Here is an 18,398-nt window from a genome sequence, read left to right as displayed (position 1 = left end):
CCCAAGCACTGGAGGGGGAAGGTCTAACCCATTGATGGGAAGCAATACAGAACAGGTACCTTTTTTTTTTTTTTTTTCCATTTCTTCTATTAAAAGGGGATTGGCAGTAAAATAGAGACAGCGAGCATTCTTGCTGCTTGTGCAACCGACTCGGTGCCCCGCCCGTAGTAACCGGGTGACCTTCATTTCCTGGGGTGAAAGAAAACCCTGACATACCAGTTGACATTACAAAGGGAAGACATTATTAGGAAGATTGTGTACATAGTTGGGTGGCTTTTATGAAAACAAGAGTCCAAGAAAAGGATTCTTGCTTTAAGAAACACTCTTGTATTTTTCTATCCTATCACCTAGCAGATAAAACTGCAAGGAAAAGCATAAATACATATATTTTTAGGAGCATTTAATTATTATTTTTTAAACCCCTTTGACCTGATTTGGCTGCCGGATGATCTTTCAAAGTAACACCATCTCTTGGAAGTGAAGAGGTCCTACAGATCCGATCCCGGATCATCCGGGGTCACCCGGAAAGTGGTTAACAACAGGCAGCAATAGCTTCATTTTTTTTTTTTAAGATTTTATTTATTTATTCACAAGAGACACAGAGAGAGAGAGATTGGCAGAGAGACACAGGCAGAGGGAGAAGCAGGCTCCGTGCAGGGAGTCTGATGTGGGACTCGATCCCGGGTCTCCAGGATCACACCCTGGGCCAAAGGCAGACGCTCAACCGCTGAGCCACCCAGGGATCCCCATAGCTTCGTTATTTTTGGTGTTTTGTTTTGTTTTGTTTTGTTTTGTTTTGTTTTGTTTTGTTTTCTTCATAGCTTCGTTTCTGAAACAACCAAGCAAGAGCTCTTTAGCTTCTGTATATGGTACATCTTGACGTTGTTAAGTTTTGCTGTGATGAAAACAGTATTTGTACAAATGAAAAGCAAGATTCTCTTTTATGTGGTTTACACTGTTGATCAGAACATGTTGATTGTATATCAAGTATAAAAAATCGGATGTATATTATTCATTGTTCTTATGAGTACCTTAGAAATAACGATACTGTGTCCTTTGTTAACAACGCGGTGTTGACAGTGGCTACCAATCATATCTGACCTACTGTAGATGTTTTTCCTGATAACTTTTTAAAATTAATTAATAAACTTTATTTTTTAGAGCAATTTTAACTCCCGAAACTGAACAATTGAGCAAAAAGTACAGAGTTCCCACATCCTCCCTACCCCCTTCACCCCCAACCTCCCCCACCATCGTGTCCACACCCGAGCGGCCTGGTAACTGTTCATGTTCGGAGGTGTCTTGCGCGTCACTGGGCCGCTCCTCAGTACCGTGCCTTGCAGCCCGTGCATTCTGACCCAGGTCTGCAGACGCTGCACGTCAGCCCCTAGGCCATCTTCTCTCCTGGCTTCCCTCACTGTGGAGAAGCACAGAACCAAGAGGGAATTCCTTGATGGATGAGATTTTTCTATGGCCGGCACCGGAGCACACAGAAGGTCTGTTGTGATTCTGCTAAATCACAAATTCTAGAAACCTGAGGGATTAAGAAGCACACCCTTGTGTGAGGGGCTGGGCTCGGTGCTCACAGCTCACTATCAACCTCCCTTTCCTGCTCCATGAGGACTTCGTGTGGCGGGAACACCCCTCTCCTATGCTTCATGGAAGCCAGAAAATAACCACCAGCACTGAAGGAAATTGCTCTGTTAAGGTTGAGGTACAAGTTCCGTAGAAACCCGGTTCTCCAGTCCTTGAGCAGATACGTGAATAAGCCTCTTCTTATCTGTACTAACCAGAGGGAGAGTCAGGAGATCAAACCCATCTCAACAACTGAGGAAAAGCAAACTTATTGATGAAGCAGGTGACAGCACCAAGAGGGGGAGGTCAGCTTCTGGAAACCAAGGACTGGACACTGAGCAGCTGGGCGCTGGGAATGCACAGGGCAGGAAGAGGTGGGCGGGCAAGTTTTAAGCTGGCTTTAGGGAGTGGAACTAGCACCTGGAATCCACTCCCCTGGCCTGGAATAGTCCACAGGGCTTTAGGTTTCTTTGACTCGCAGTGCTCCGACTCCAGAGACTCAAACCCCAACCCTCCCTGCCACTGCTTTCCCCTGGACCAGCTGGTCCCCACACAATGTTCCACCTTGTTTCTGTTACACAGGAGAACTGAGAGCAGGAAGTCAGGCTCTGCTGGCTCACAACCACCCCTGATGCTTGCGATGTTGACTCTCATCATTTCCAAGAAAATTACAGCTTTGTTTTTGCATTGTTCATTCTGAAGATCATCAGTCGCCTACATACAAACAAACATAGGGCAGAGAGAAAATTGTAATTCATGTGGGAGCGGGACCTCAGGATAACTAGGTTCTTCAAGAATAAGCAAATAAGCCAAAAAGTGTCCCCACTGGGCCCCAAGGCTTCGCTGGCTTCCTGGCCTCCTGAACCTCCACATGCTGGCATTGTCAGGTGCCTTGGGAAGGAATAAGCCTCCTAGAGCTCAAAGCCTTCGATTAGGGGGGTTAGCCCCATGTAGGAAAGGCGAGTGTCAGCAAATGAGGCAGATATGGAGAGTATTACGGGGCACAGGCCACCTCGAGCCTACATGTCACCCACCCATCAAGGGAAGGCCGTGGCTTACTAACCCAGAGGAGCGCCCTCACCTCAGGGCAAACTCACTACACCACTGTCTCCACCAATAGCCCCCTACCAACCCGCTCCCCATAATTCTAGCTGAAGCTCAAGGCAGATGGAGTTTCAGCTTGAAGAGACTTTACTTTGGGCCAATAATCTCGTGAAAGTAATTATAGCCACCTGAAGAGAGGAGAGTTTTCCCAAAAATGAGAGGGTCTGAAAAGGAGGACAGAATTATTCCTGCTTTTTCTTTGGGTTCTCCCTTTGCTCAGGGCTTGGGCAAGTTCTTTTGAGTCCAGTTCTCCAGGCTTTGCCCCTCTTACGGTCTTTCTTCCACATTCAGAAAGGATATTTAAAAACTTGGGTAGAAAAGCCCTAAAATCACATCTGATTTCCACCCTCGTTTCAAAAATTGTAAACAAAATATGACAAAGATATGGGCACACATTTGTAATTTATAAATGGGCACACATTTGTACTTTATAAATGAGTCCCTTGAAGGAAGCTCCCCTCTGCTCCCCAGCAGTCATGCTGAGAACCCTGAGAACAAATCGTGGGGAGGACAGCCAAGTCTATACTCTGAAGTGCTTGTACAGGTTCTGCCTTGAATCTCTTTCTCCTCGTCCAGGACACTTGAGCTAGAAAAACTGGATACTAGGGTCTAAAGGAAACAAAAATATATCTTTTACCCTATTCTTAAAGGCAAATCCAAGCAAAGAGCATTCCTCATCCTAAGTCCATCTGGATCACGTGTGTAGATCCAGAGCAAGAGCACAGGGGGACCAGGAGTGCCCACCGCTCTGATCTCCTCCGTGGCTCAAGCCTGCATCATGTAGGCCACCCCTTGGGCCACTCTTTGGCAGGCAGGTCTGCACAGGTGAAGATGCTGAACAGCAAGCCTCCAGTCTGGGGCCACTTGGGCAAGCAGTCCCTGGGATCCCAGTACCTGAGCATATGCAGGAGAGGGAGGGCAGGCTCCAGGTGGGTGCTCCCTGCCTGGGAAAAGGTATAGTCCATAGGTTGCGGGGGAGTCGGGGAACAGACTGGGGAGACTGAGGAGCTCTACAACCGAGGGTGCCCAACACCAGGGACCGAAGGTGGTACTGCTCAAGCAAATGGGACAGGAGCCTAACAGCCAATTCAGTTTTCTAAACTGCATAATCCCATTCTTTTCTTGAAACAGTGATCATAAAAAAATCCAGTGATGCTCCATCTAGGTGGAGCTGTTAATAGGGAAGCTGTTAATATTAAGAGATGCTCACAAGGCACTTGATAAAATTCAATCATATTGCTGTTAAAATCTCTCTGTAACCTAGGAATAGATGACAACAGCTTTAATTGAGTAAAAATACCTATTAAAAATGTAATACGAAACATTGAATTTAATTCTGAAATACCAACACTTTAGTTAAGGACAAGAGAAGAGTGACTATTACTACTTCTGTTACTGAACACTCACTCACCCAAAGTTCACCGTTTTGGAGATAAGGAAAAACATCTTACTTATATATGATACATTTGCACCTTTAGAATATAGTTAGCAAGACTTGTCCCATTCCCAAGGGTTAAATCCAGCCAAGCAGCCTGTTTTTCTAAATAAAGGTTTATTGGAACACAGTTGCACCTATTCCTTTACTGTATTGTCTGTAACTGCTTACGCACCACTGGCAGAGCTGAGTAGTTCCAACAGGGATCCCATGATCTGCAAAGCCAAAGCTATTTCCTGTCTGGCCCCTTGCAGAAATTTGTGGATCCCAAAACAACCGGCTGGAATAAACTATTAAATAAGAAAACTCAGTAGGGTGGCCGTGTATAAATGTAATCAATAGCTTTCCTATTTCCTATTAATTGAACAACGTAATGGGAAAAAAATCTCACTTAAAATAGCAACTAAAACTACAAAATATCTAGACATAAACTTTGATGAGGAAAAACAGTGTGAAAAAAAACCAAAAATTTTGCTAAAGCATAAAAGAATGCTTAAAACATATTACGGGAGCAATTGGGTGGCTCAGTCGATTAAGCCTCTGACTCTTGATCTCAGTTCGGGTTTTTCTCAGCATCATGAGTTCAAGTCCCATGTTGAAGCCCACATAAACAAACAAACAAAAAAAAAAAGATATATTCTATTTGTGGGTATGAGGACTTAACCTTGTAAACATACAAATTCTTCCTAATTATTATATAAATTCAATGCAATTGAAGTGAAAATTCCAATCATTATTTTGAGAAGTAGACATATTAGAACCTAGAAAAGAAAATGCACAGCAATAGTGAAGAACATTTGAAAAACAATTTGAGTTTTCAACTGATATCTTTTTTTTTTTTTTAAGATTTTATTTATCTATTAGAGACACACAGAGAGAGAGGGAGGCAGAGACACAGGCAGAGGGAGAAGCAGGCTCCATGCAGGGAGCCCGACATGGGACTCGATCCCGGGTCTCCAGGATCACACCCTGGGCTGAAGGCGGCGCTAAACCGCTGAGCCACCTGGGCTGCCCTTCAACTGATATCAATGATATAAAAATACACTATGTAAAAGTATAATAATTAAAACTGCATAGTACCAATGTTGTCACAGCAACTAATTAATGGAAATACTTCAGAAGTTTGGAAAAAGACACGTGTTGTGAATGGAAATGTGGTAGATGACGATAATGCTTCCAGAAGGTGGACGATTGGAAGGCTCTCCAGCCAATGATTTTAGAGAAAACGTCTATGCATTTAAAAATCAATTAGAACTTTATTTGACACCTTAAACAAATTACAGGTGGACTAAGGATCCAAGCATAAAAAACAATCAGAGTACTGGGCAAAATATATGTGAGTATTTTTGAATCTTAGGATAGGAAGTTAATGCTAAAGCATTACGACAAAACCCCAAAGCCATAAAGAAAGATTGGCGATGTTGATCACCTAAATATCTTTTTGTTTTGTTTTTTTTTCGTTTTTAGTTTTTTTTTTTTAATTTTATTTATTTATGATAGTCACATAGAGAGAGAGAGAGAGAGAGAGAGAGAGAGGCAGAGACACAGGCAGAGGGAGAAGCAGGCTCCATGCACCGGGAGCCTGACGTGGGATTCGATCCGGGGTTTCCAGGATCACGCCCTGGGCCAAAGGCAGGCGCCAAACCGCTGTGCCACCCAGGGATCCCTCGTTTTTAGTTTTTAAAGAAAAAAAAAACTAAACATGGTAAAAAAAAAAAAGTCAAAAATTCATATGAAGGAAAAAAAAAACCTTTAAAATGAGCAAGGATTAACCCCACTAAGACTCTGACAGTGCATAAATGAACAATTCACGGAAAAACTACAAATGACTAAAGAACATTTACAAAAATATATGTTGAACCCTACTAACAATCCAGAAAAATGCCAGTTAAAATGAAATGATAATCTCCTTTCATGACAGATTTTGGTGGGACTGTGAATTGTCACAGTCTTGTTGGAGGACAATCAAAAGTTTCTATGTGTGTATCCTTTGATATGGCAATTTCACTTGTAGAAATTAAGTCTACTAAAATAGTGTTATCAACTTAATGCGACTCCCCTAAAATTCATCTATTGAAGCCCTAACTCACAGCGAGTAGGGTCTTTGGGGAGGTAATTAGGGTTCGACGAGGTCATGAAGCTGGGACCCCATGAGGGATTAGTAATATACCTTATAAGAAAATAAAGAGACCAGAGCCCCCACACTCTCTGCCAGGTGAGGACACAGCAAGAGAGCAGCCACCTGCAAGCCAAAAAGAGAGTTCTCACCGGAACCCGACCATGCTGGCATCCTGAACTCAGCTCCAGCCTCCACAATTGTGAGAAATAAATGTCTGTTGTTTAAGCCACCCAGTCTCTGGTATTTTGTTTGGGCAGCCTGAGCGAAGACAAATATCCAAACACCTATGCAAAGGTATAGGAATGAGAATGTTCATTAAAACATTACTTGTTAACAGGGGAAAAAAAAAAAGGAACATTTTTAAGGTCCATCAGGAGGGAAATTATTAAATAAATCCCGGAGTACGATAATACAGACTTCTGTGCAGTCATTAGAATAGGATAAATCTGCAGTAGCATGGACATATATTCCCATGATATAGTTTTAAATGAAACAAAGCAAGATGCTGAAGAATATTTTTTTTAAAAAAAGCTTATATTTGTGTATGCACCTCCCGCACGAGTGTGCATGTGCCTGCACATGCATGCACAATTCGGAAGCCATCTGGAAGTATTAAAGTCAACCCATTATTGTGGAGACCCGTGGTGCGTGAGGAGGGAGCGAAACAGAAATGGTAAAGTGTCAAGGAGGAAATTTGACTTTTTATGGTCTCTGCTCTTACGTTGTTGGGATTTTTGTAATGGATATAGATTACTTAAGGCAATCATGCTGGGACAAAATTTAATGCATGTCTGTTCATAGCCTTTCCCTTCCCTCCCCGCACAAGGAGACATTTAGCAATTTCTAGTTCAGCGTTGTTCTCTTCTTCGCGAGCTCGCCCCCCAGCAGAGTCCTTGTGGCATCATCTCCTGGGAAGGACACTGCAGGGCTCCAGCGCTGTGGGTGGCAGGGAGGATGTGGTGGGCACAGAGCGTCTGGGGCCGAGGGCACGGGTTCTTGCAATGACCAAGGACGGACACACAGCCTAGGACACCAGAACTCTTCTGGTGTCACAGTGTCTTTCTCAGCTCGGCTGCCTTAAAAAAAAGACCGCAGACTGACTGGCTCACACAACAGACATTGTTTCTCACAGTTCCAGGGTCTAAAAAAATCCAAGATCAAGGTGCTGGCTGATTTGGTCCTTGTGAGAGTCCCCTTCCTACCTCGCAGAGAGCCACCTTCTCCCTGGGTCCTGGTGGCAGAGAAAGCCAGCTCTCAATGTCTCTTCTCACACTGACAGGGACCCATCCCGAGGGCCCCACCTTCATGATCCCGCCTGCCTGCTGGAAGCCCCACCTCCACATGCCTTCACGTTGGGCGTGAACTCAACACATGAACTTGGGAGTGGACAACACAAACAACCTATAACGGAAAGCCTTCTTGATTATAGGAGCAAGAGATTAGGGAAGGATAGAGGACTTGAATGAGTACGCGTCCTCTCCAGTTTAAGTGAGGTCCAAATATAACCTGGAATTCTTGTTTGGATCTTCTTTTTTTTTTTAATTTAAATTTAATTTGCCAACATATAGTATTATATCCAGTGCTCATCACACACGTGCCCTCCTTCATGCCCGTCACCCAGTTACCCCGTCCCCCCACCCACAGCCCCTCCAGCGGCCCTCAGTTTGTTTGCCAGAGTTAAGAGTCTCTCATGGTTTGTCTCCCCCTCTAATTTTTCCCCAATCAGTCTCCCCTCCTTGGATCTTCTTGTTTCTTTAAATGATTCAAGTATCCATGTCTTGGCCATTATAGATAAAAGTTCTAATACACAACATTTTAAAGCTTTTGAAATAAAACAGTTATCTTTTAAGTTTATTGGCTAAAGCCACCAGCCACAGAAAGATTAGGAGGGTGTTTTTTTTTTTTTTTTTTTAAGATTTTATTTATTTATTCTTGAGAGACACAGGGAGAGAGGCAGAGACACAGGCAGAGGGAGAAGCAGGCTCCATGCAGGGAGCCCGATATGGGACTCGATCCCAGGACACTGGGATCACGACCTGAGCAGAGGGCAGATGCTCAACCACTGAGCCACCCAGGTGTCCCTGAAGGGTGTTTTAAAAAGTGAATTGGAGTAGGAAGGGATCGGGAGACTCTTTACACATATTCATTTAAGCAGCACACCCCAAAGCCGGCCTCAACCCCATTCCACAAGAGAATCAAGCCCTGATGCTGCAGTAATCTGCTGTATGTGATTAATAACTTCTCCTCGGCCTTTCCAGAATGTGCTAGTTATGCAGCATCCTTGGGAGAATCAAGACAATAGTCACTTGAGTTATTTTTTATAAGGCTTAATTCTTTCTGGATACCCTAGTGGGGAAAAGCCTGCTGGCATCCAAGAATAAAGGACGATTCCAGCGTTCACCCATTATATTCACCAAAGGAATACACTCACTAAATCAGCCAATTAGTCCTTGGAACAATGAAAGAATTAAATAAACAATAATAATTGATAATATGCATAATAATATATATACGTACATCTAGCAGACACTGTGCTTAGTGCACATTGACGCTTACGTGGAAGGATTTTCTTATTTGATGGATGAAGAAACATTTGAAATGCAACATCCTACTACTATTTTGGACATAGGAAAAATCACATCCGCCTTGCTCAGGAGCCGAGCCTACAGCTGGGGTGTTTCCTAGGGCTTCTGGGGCTCCGCACACAAAGGAAAACCAGTCACCTCTGGTGCAGGATTGGTGCCAGCCCCCCTGAGAGTGCACAGACCCAGCGTATTAACCCCGCATGCAATGAGGAATCGCAGCTCAAACATTAACTGCCCTACTCTGTGCCAGGACAGGTGTTGAACTCTGTGAAAATACCAGGTCCTAGTGTTTCAGAATAAATACAGCTGCACACGCGTGCACACACGTACATGCACATCAGAAAGCTGGTTAGGACCCATCTACGTGGACCGTCTCCTCTTCAGCTGCCAGCCAGGGATTCAGACAAGCAGAGATGGTTACAGCCAACCTGAAACCATAGAGCCCGACAAAGGGCAAGCCCAAGCATCCAGCATGGTAGCTAAGGCCATGGTCTTTAGCATGCGAAGCGCGGACCTAACGCCAGAGATGCAGAGACAGAGAGTACACTTGGATAAAAAGAAAGAAAGAGAATTGTATTTTAAACAAATTCTCTTTTGGACTTCTGGTAAGGACTTCTAGAGATAGCCCTGCCCAGCACACCCCCTCTTCTTGGCACAGGGGACACTGCACTTTCCTACGAAGGGAACAGGCCTCATGACTTTTCTGCCCATCGCTCTACGAAGGAAGTGACTCCTGAAACTTCTAGGACAAAGCATCACATTGCAGCGTGAACTCTCTAGCGCTGTCTGCCCAGCCCCCGGTGCGAGATGCCCACCTCGGTGCCATCCTACTCCTACACGGTCGCGTATTTTCAGTCCAACAACCAGAGGTTGTTGAGTCGAAGGGTTATCTTCCAGCACCCACTGACACATGACAGTTTTTTGTTTTCTAAACATCACCCTAAATGCCTATTTTGGTCTTTTTTTTCTTTTTCTTTCTTTCTTTCTTTTTTTTTTTTTTTTTTTTTTTTTTTTTTTAGCATTTTCTACATTACTAATGTAGGGTAATACCCAGGCTGAAACTATTTGTTTAGATCTTACCATGAGGAAATTTTCATTCATTCATTTATTTATTCATTTTCTCAACAAATATTATTGAGCACTGACTGTGTGCCAGGAACTGTACGAGACACTGGGAATTTGATGGGAACAAAGCCATGCTCACTTCCCAGAACGTACAGCTTATTTTTTGTGTTCCCTTTTTCCTGTAATGACACAAATGATTGGAAATATCTGGATTTGAAGACACCAAGCAGGTCCCAGAACAGCCACAATGGATTCTTCAAACGATTGCTTTTTCTCAAGGAGACATTTACTCACTTCAAGGACTTCTAAAGCCTCCCCTGTGAGCTTTCTTTTAAGAAGCTCATGACTTGGGGCACCTGGGAGGCTCAGTCAGTTGAGCATCTGCCTTCAGCTCTGGTCATGATCTCAGGGTCCTGGGATTGAACCCGAGTCCTGCCCCATGCTCAGCAGGGAGTCTGCTGCTTCCTCTCCCTCTGTCCCTCCCTCCAACTTGTGCTCTCTCCCTCCCCCTCGCTCTCTTTCTTAAATAAATTTTTTCTTAAATGAAGCTTATGACTTGAAAAAAAAAATCTACCTTACAGTCTAGTATGATCTAAACCCAGACTTCTTCTCCCTCTTCATTGCAAACCCTAAGGAAGTACAGACCTTATGTCATTTCTCGGGTGGGCCTCTGCATTAGCTCCCAACTTGCTTGTCTAACTCCAAAGATGAGTTTTTCAACTACACGGCTACACCGCCACTGCCACAGTGATTTATCTGAGGCCCAGATCTGGCCAGAGCGCTCGCCTTAACCCTCTTCATTGCCCCTGAAGATGAAGTCCACGCTCCTCAGCATGACATCCAAAGTCCTCGTGATCAACCCAGTCTCTCCACCCTCAGCTCATCCACCCCACTCACTGCTCTGTCCAACTACTGCTGAGTGGCTTTTGGTACCTGTCACTCCACACTGCACCATGGCATCTTTTCCTCTGAATGCACCGCTCTTCCCATCTTTTTACCAAATGCAACTGCCACTCATCCAATAAGATGCCCCACATTCAGGAAGCTGCCTCTGAACATCCCCCACCACCACCACCACCCAGGTGGGGCTAGTGCTCTTTTCAGGCTTTCACAGCACATGGCTCCTCTGTCTTCATGTATCACATTAACACTGAAAATGCATGACATTTTTCTTGTGCTAGAAAAAGGCACCTTGGAATCAAGGATTGTTCCATATTAATCATTATTCTCTGGTGCCAGAAGCAGTAACTCATGCTTAAAAAATGCTCAGTAAAGGTTTGGTGAACTGAACTGACATCCCTGCGTTCACTGTGACCTTTTTCTTCACTTAATAAGCAATCTTTCACTAGGATCCAGAATGAGGAGGCACCCACAGTGACTTTCTACTTGCTCTGTAAGATTAATTTCTCAGTCATCAAAAGGACGATTAGCAGAATGCAATGACCAACCAAATCCTTGTTGAAATCTCTCCTCGTGAGATGTTCTGTATCACACCTCTCTTTCTTTTCTTTCTTTCTTTTTTTTTTTTTTTTTTTTTAGATTTTTATTTATTTATGAGAGACAATGAGAAAGAGAGAGAGAGAGAGAGGCAGAGACACAGGCAGAGGGAGAAGCCAGCTCCATGCAGGGAGCCTCATGCAGGACTCCATCCCGGGTCTCCAGGATTAGGCCCTGGGCCAAAGGTGGCGCTAAAGCGCTGAGCCACCTGGGCTGCCCTATACCTCTCTTTCATGACCTGTATCAGGAACACATCAGTTCCTTTCTTTCTTCCATCCCTTTCCACTTAAGACTCCCCTTTCGCTCCACTTCTGTCCTTTAAAAAAATGTTGCCATATACTTGCATCAGGCCCTTAAAGCTTATATCCATGTAATATGTGTCTATGTGACTTCATTCTTCTTTTTAAAAACTGAAATATTGCAGATGGTAATAGATTCGGCTGAGTTACTCTTTTTGTAATTCTGTAGCTTGACCCTTTCCCTCAGCAATGTGTTTTGGATACCTCTCTTGACAACGTAATAGAAATTCAGCTTATTCTACTTAAATATTTCATAATACTCTACGGTGTGACCATAGCTTTTTAAAAATTTATTTATTTATTTATTTATTTATTTATTTATTTGAGAGAGAGAAATAGAGAGAAAGCACAAGTGGGTGGTGGTGCAGAAGGGCAAACACACTCTGCCGAGCAGGGAGCCCAAGTCAGGGGGCTTGATCCCAGGACCCTGAGATTATGACCTGAGCCAGAATCAAGAGTCAGCCCCTTAACTGACTAAACCACCCAGGCGCCCCCATAGCTTTTTTTTTTTAAAAAGCAACTATCTCCCCGTTGATAGACCTTTGGTAGTTAGTTTCCTGTCTTTTACTATCATAAATAATTTTGTGATGAACATTATTTTGTATCCCCTCCCGGGTACCTCTGCAAGGCTCTCTCAGAGGTACTGCAATAGGGAATCGCTTTGTCAAATAGTGGGATACTCTAAACAGATAACTGTCAAGTTTCCAGAAGAATGTGAGGGACTCATTTCTTCACAACCTTACCAATTTTTAACGTTATCAAATTTTATAATTTGTGTCAACTCAATGGAGGTTAAATAGCTGATTTGTTTTCATTTTTGCTTGCTTTCTTTGCTTTCGTTTTTTGCATTTTCCTGGTGAAGATCAACATCTTTTTTTTGATCAACATCTTTTTAATTTTCATATTTGAATATGCAATATGTTTATTTTAAACAAACATACAATATAAATAAATATAAAAAGAAAAAATACATAAAATATGTTACTTTTCTTACTTTTTACCCATTCGAATTTCCTTTGTGACATTTTTCTATTGGTATGAGTGTCTCCTTATTATTGACTTACAGGAGTTCATTACGTATCTTGGATTCTCTTTTAAAGCTTTCTAATCCCATAATCATGTATTATAAATATTATCGTGGGTGAAACATAATTTTAACATTTTTTACATCAAATTGATTTTTTTCTTTGTGGCATTTGCTTTGTGCATCTTGTTTTAGAAACTCTTCTGAGGCACCTGGGTGGCTCAGTAAGGTAAGTGGTTGCTCATGATCCTGGGGTCCTGGGATCAAGCCCTGTGTTAGGTTCCCTGCTCAGTGGGGAGTCTGCTTCTCCTTCTGCTTGTCCCCCTACTCACGCTCTCTCTCTCTTTCTCAAATAAATAAAATAAAATATAAAGAAGAAGAAGAAGAAGAAGAAGAAGAAGAAGAAGAAGAAGAAGAAGAAGAAGTAGCAACAGCCTTCCTTTTCTTCAAGGACATAAAAAATGTTTTCCCATATTTCTCTCTGTCTTCAGGGTATTTTTAGGGTATTTTTACTTTCAGCTTGAAGAGTTTGGATGGAATATCTACCATTTCTGGTGCTAGACCACACATCCTGTTGATGAGGCTATTTCTTTTATGCTGGGCACTCCACACTTGGCACTTCTAGGCCCCAGGCCCCCTCCCACCAGGTCCACTGTCCTCACCAGCTGCTTACATCTGCCCTCACAACCTCCTAGGCTGCCACAGTCCCACTCTTAGTGAGAGAAGTTGAGGGAAACATTCTCAGTGACACCGCTGCTTCCAGTTTCCCAGTCCGGACTTCATAGCTCCTTGAGGGAAGGGGCACCTCCCATGCCACCCACAGAGCTTCAAAACCAAGGAGCAACCATGGGACTTAACTGATAGGAGGTTCATGTGATTCCTGGACAACGCTTAAAAATGTCTGCTGTTTCCTGGCAAGTAATACGTACCCACACAAAGCAGCAGGAGAGGTAGCAGTTTGGAGATCTGAAAAATTTGGCAGGTTTTGTCACAGCCTGGACAGTTTTTCCAAGAGGAACTCTTAGATGCTGTTGGCCACCAGGGCGGTGCTCAGTGCCTCCATACTAAAGAGTCAACCCACTTAGCCATGTCTGTCTTCCTCGGGTCAGAAAAAACTCCCTCACACCCCCAAGTGCCCATGAATTCCATTAGGAGTCCCCACCTCTCCGGAGCCAGCAGGCTTCAGACTAGTGTACCTTCTCAGCAGGAAAGAACTGCCCCTCTGTCAAAGACCTTCACTTTTGTCAGAAAACAATCTAAATTCCAAGACTTCCAAGCTTAAGCAAAGAAGAATTTAATTTCCTTACTTATGGTTAGCCTGGAGGGAAGCAGTGCCTTCGGGCACCAGACTCTTTCTTCCTACACAGACGTTCCTCCTGCCAACGTTGGCTTTTGTCATCATACTAGTTTGGAGGATGGCTGTTGTTCCTCCTGCAAAGCCAGGATTCCAGGCAAGAAGATGAGAGGAGGATAAAAATGTAGATTCATGTAGAGAGGAATCCTACATGAATCTAGTGCTTTTTGATCAGGAAATTTAGAAGATTGGTTGTATGGCACCTGCGGGAACCCTGGCCAAGGGCTCTAAGAGCTCCATAACCCTTTAGGGCAGTCATGTTGCATTCATTCGGGCTAGAGCAGTCACTTGCCCTCCCAGGATCAAGGAATTTCTGCCAACCACCTAAACGATTGGGGCTTCAATAGCAGATGATGAGACAGGGGAAGTGCTGTTGGATTGGTAATAGTGCACACGGCAAAGAGAAATCTGTGGGAAAACAGGACAATGGTAAAGGATGTCAATTCTCTAGGTGGTGACAGTGGCCTTATCACAACGTCTATCAGATCGACAAACTCAGGCTTGGTGTAGAGAGTGCCCAAGACCGGCTGGGACGTGTTTCTAGAATGTTGGGGATGCCACGGCGGTTGGAATCCTACAGTTATAATGCACATTCCACCCAGTGAGAAGCAGAACCCAGGAAAGCTAATGGGGTAAGAAGAGCAGAGTCTAATCCATGGAAGAGAGATTGGAAAGACTGGTACAGGGCGTCCGGCCTCAGCTAAGGGGTTGGAAGAGCGGGGTTCAGCGGTAGCTTCAGGAGGAATCTAGAAAGTATCTGAGAAATCAAGGCATTGATGATCGCAGGGTGACTGAGTCTAGCGTCCAGCCACTGGTTGGGCGAGGCTCTCATAGTCTGCTTGCCCCTACCCCTGCCCCTGCCCCTGCTGGAAACGACCAGGCCCTATTACAGCTGACCCTAATTGGGGCAACAATGGCTGGAAGGGGAAAGCCCAAGGAACGGGAGCTAATACATTCTATTCAATTCCCCCTTATTCATCGGACTCTGTGTCCTTCCTATAATGAAGCAGACAAGCCCACTCCTCCCATCTCTGTGCCCCAAGTGCTTCATCCGTGTTGACGGTCCTAGGGGAAAGATGGAGAAAGCAGGCCTCCCTCCCTTTTTTTCCTCTCCCATGACTCCTTTTCCATCCTCTTGACTTAGGTTTTGATGCTTGTCATTTGTGCCAGCCGTGGGTACCCCCTCTGGTTTATTTTTGCATCATTACGTTCCATTTCGGATAGGAGCACGCCACCCACTGAGTTAACTTGGGGCACGGACAGACATGTGGGCCCTGCACATTGTTTATGCCTCAGGCCCCAGGCAGCCAGGATCTGGAAGCCTTGCCCCCACCCCTGTTCCCATCTAGAATCAGAACTTATTGCTTAGAAGCACAGCAGCCAGCTTGCGCCCAGGACGAAGGTGGAACATCTCAATGCATTTATTTTGTTACCTAAAGACTTCCTCTTGGGACTTTGTCATCCTTTGCATGCTGCAGATCCGTTTTTACCCTCTATTCCTAGTCTCCCAGTTTACTCCATTTAACGGAACATACTGTGACTAGCTAGGGTGGTCACTTACTACAGAGCAAGAATCAGTGAAGCCCTGTGGCACGTGGCCTCGCTTATTTTGGGGTTCTTATTCCTAAACGATCTAGAATATAGGGTATCTTCTTGCTAAGAAATGATCCAAGTATTGGAATAAGACATCCTGCTTAATCAAGACTCTAATATTATTACAAAGTCAGAAGTTCTATCCAGAAGTTGGTTCATATCTTACTCCTCCCCTGCTTTTTTGACCCACCACCCAATTTATAAATAAGAGCATCACCAATTCTTGCTTCTCTCCGATCATTTCCCCCCATGGCCTTCTCAGGTAGTACCCCATCCTGAATTGTGTGTTAAACCATTCTCTTGCTTTAAAAAAAAAAAAAAAAAAAGTTTTCTCATAAACGAATGCATTTCTACACAGTATAGTATTTCATCTTGTTTGATTTCTATCACCCTAAAACTGAATCCCCAGTTTAGGGGTTCTCCTGGGTTTGCCTTTTCCAAGGTGCATCATGTTGGTGAGATCCCTCATGTTTTGTCAAGCTGACATGAGTTCATTTTCAGTGCTGTAGTTTCTCTCACATTCAGCAAAAGAGGAGGAGAATTCTAGGCCCTGTTCCTCCTACTTTGAGCCTGGGTGGCATTCTGTCCTTCACAGTGATTTTTGGGATGGCTCACCTCCCCATGATGCAGTGGGGGGTATACGGCCTGCCGGGTGCGTGAGGGCTGCTGCATGTGTGAGGATGGCTAATTGAGACAGGAACCACTTTTCTAGTTCATAAACCATAATTTAACACTTCTCTGGTTTAGAACAGTTCTTCAGAGAACGGAAATTGTCACGTTGTCTCCCAAGAATGCATTTGGTGGGTTCTAAGATGACCTAGGTCATGTGCCCTAGGTCACAACCTATACTGTTAAGAGTGGAGGTGACCCCCTGATTTATTTGCTCAGAGCCCCCAACACAGACAGATATCACGCGGAGTCACCCACCCCACGTCACACACACACCCCCGTCCCCGTCCCCCCCCTGTCCCCCCCCTTTCTTCTTGAGTGCTTGTAACCTGAGCCTTAAATTGCTTTCCAGGAGGCCTTAATCAATTAACTCCATCAAGGAAACGGGAGCGCAACAGCGGGGGCACCAAACGTCTGGAACCAGAGCCCCAAGAGCTGCTCTGGGTCTGAGACTGCGAGCCGGTCACCGCACGCCCCCGAACAGACTTTCCTTCCTGGCCTCGGTCTGTTCATCTCTGACATGAGGGGTTTGGGCCCAACGGTCTTCCCTAAGGTCCCTTCTAGCCCCACAGTTCTACCATACTTTCAATTAGGAAAAAACAAACAAACAAGAAGGTAGAAGCCTTGCTGCTCAACTTCAAGGTGAGAAAAGGCTGCGCTGGCTGCGTGTTCTACATGCATATTCATCAGTCTCTCGGCAGCCAGAGAGGCCCCATTGTTTTATTAGTCTGCTTCGTTGAGCGCACGGTTGGCTTGGATGTAGCCCAAGGCTACTTGGCAGGTGACAGAAGCCTCGGTTTTCCTTTCTGTCCAACAAAACAAAAAAGTCTACCGTCTGGGTTCCGCCACCCATATGGATTTTTCGATAACAAAGGCACTTTTGAGTCAACTTCAAAAGCAGAAGCTTAGGCTAACTCTACTGATTCTAAAATTAGGAGGTAGAAAGACTACCTGCACTTCTCCCCGCGGGTAAGTGTGGTTTGACGTCATAAATGGACTAGGAACCTACCTTCCCTTTGTCGTCATCGCAGGAGCTCATCTGCGCTGTGCCACTCACTGCTGGGTGTGACTTTAGGTAAATTCTGTATCCCCCTCCCGTGCCCCCACCCTTCCCTCAAAGAGGTTGGACTAGACGGTCCCCAAGGGCCACCGCCTCTAAGGCCCCAAGGTCAGGCCGTCTACCTGTAATAAAAGAAATGCACGCAGATACGTATTAGAGGCGAGTTCGACGTACAGAAGAAGAAACTTGAATCCAGGCGTTACCTGCCTCCACGTCTTGGGGGTTCACCAAGCATGTGTTCCATGGGGGACCCAGGCCTGTGTCTTTACACACCCAGCCAAGGTCAGGACTTCGGAAATGTTGCTCCTATTTAACAGATGAAGAAATCTCAAGGACCGAGGCCTGCTCCAAAGGCCACGCTCATTAAGTAATAGGTCCTGGGGGTCTCGGTGTGGGGGGAACCAGTACAGAAATGGTATGTGCTTTTCATGTGGCATGTGCTGAAGTGTCCCCACCCCGTGTGCCTGCTGGATGTGTGCACTCCCCGCGTGCGTGCTTCTCCCCCTTTATCGCTGCCTTGAGAACTGGGGAGAAGGGAGATTGAGGGCTTTCCTGGAAGACGTTCTATGTGTCTGTAATGAGTGGGGCACAGAGGACGTGAAGATGCTATTTTGTTTGCTTTGTGTTTTCTGGGGAAAAAAAAAAAAAAGGAAACCCACTTGAATTACACCTGAGCAAACAGTTCCCTGGCAGCGAGAGTTTCAAATTAGGCACCGGTGTGATGTTTACAAGCTCATACAAACTAAACACCAGGCAGCCTAAAAATGTGCAATGATTCCATGGCCATGTGCTTTATCATTTTTAAAAGACTCAACCTGGGGAAAATTGGACCTTTTAATATAGTAGCACAAAGGAGATCTCTGGGGGGCTCAGCGGTTGGTGCCCGCCTTGGGCCCAGGGCCTGATCCTGGAGACCCCAGATTGAGTCCCGGGCTCCCTGCATGGAGCCTGCTTCTCCCTCTGCCTGGGTCTCTGCCAATCTCTCTCTCTCTCTCTCTCTCTCTCTCTCTCTCTCTCTC

The 18,398-nt window shown here is 44.8% G+C and overlaps 1 long non-coding RNA gene across 1 annotated transcript; it reads left to right on the top strand.

The window, feature by feature from the left end:
• The first annotated feature begins 14,645 nt into the window (after nucleotides 1-14,645).
• Nucleotides 14,646-18,069, top strand: LOC140613540 (uncharacterized). Its single transcript, XR_012014528.1, has 2 exons — nucleotides 14,646-14,689; nucleotides 16,672-18,069. It is a non-coding gene; the product is annotated as an uncharacterized lncRNA (long non-coding RNA).
• Nucleotides 18,070-18,398: the final 329 nt, after the last annotated feature.

This window comes from Canis lupus, chromosome 21 (assembly GCF_048164855.1).
Source record: "Canis lupus baileyi chromosome 21, mCanLup2.hap1, whole genome shotgun sequence".
NCBI classification, from domain to species: Eukaryota; Metazoa; Chordata; class Mammalia; order Carnivora; family Canidae; genus Canis; species Canis lupus.
Note: the sequence above shows the minus strand (reverse complement) of the source record. Positions and strands in the feature narration are given on the sequence as shown.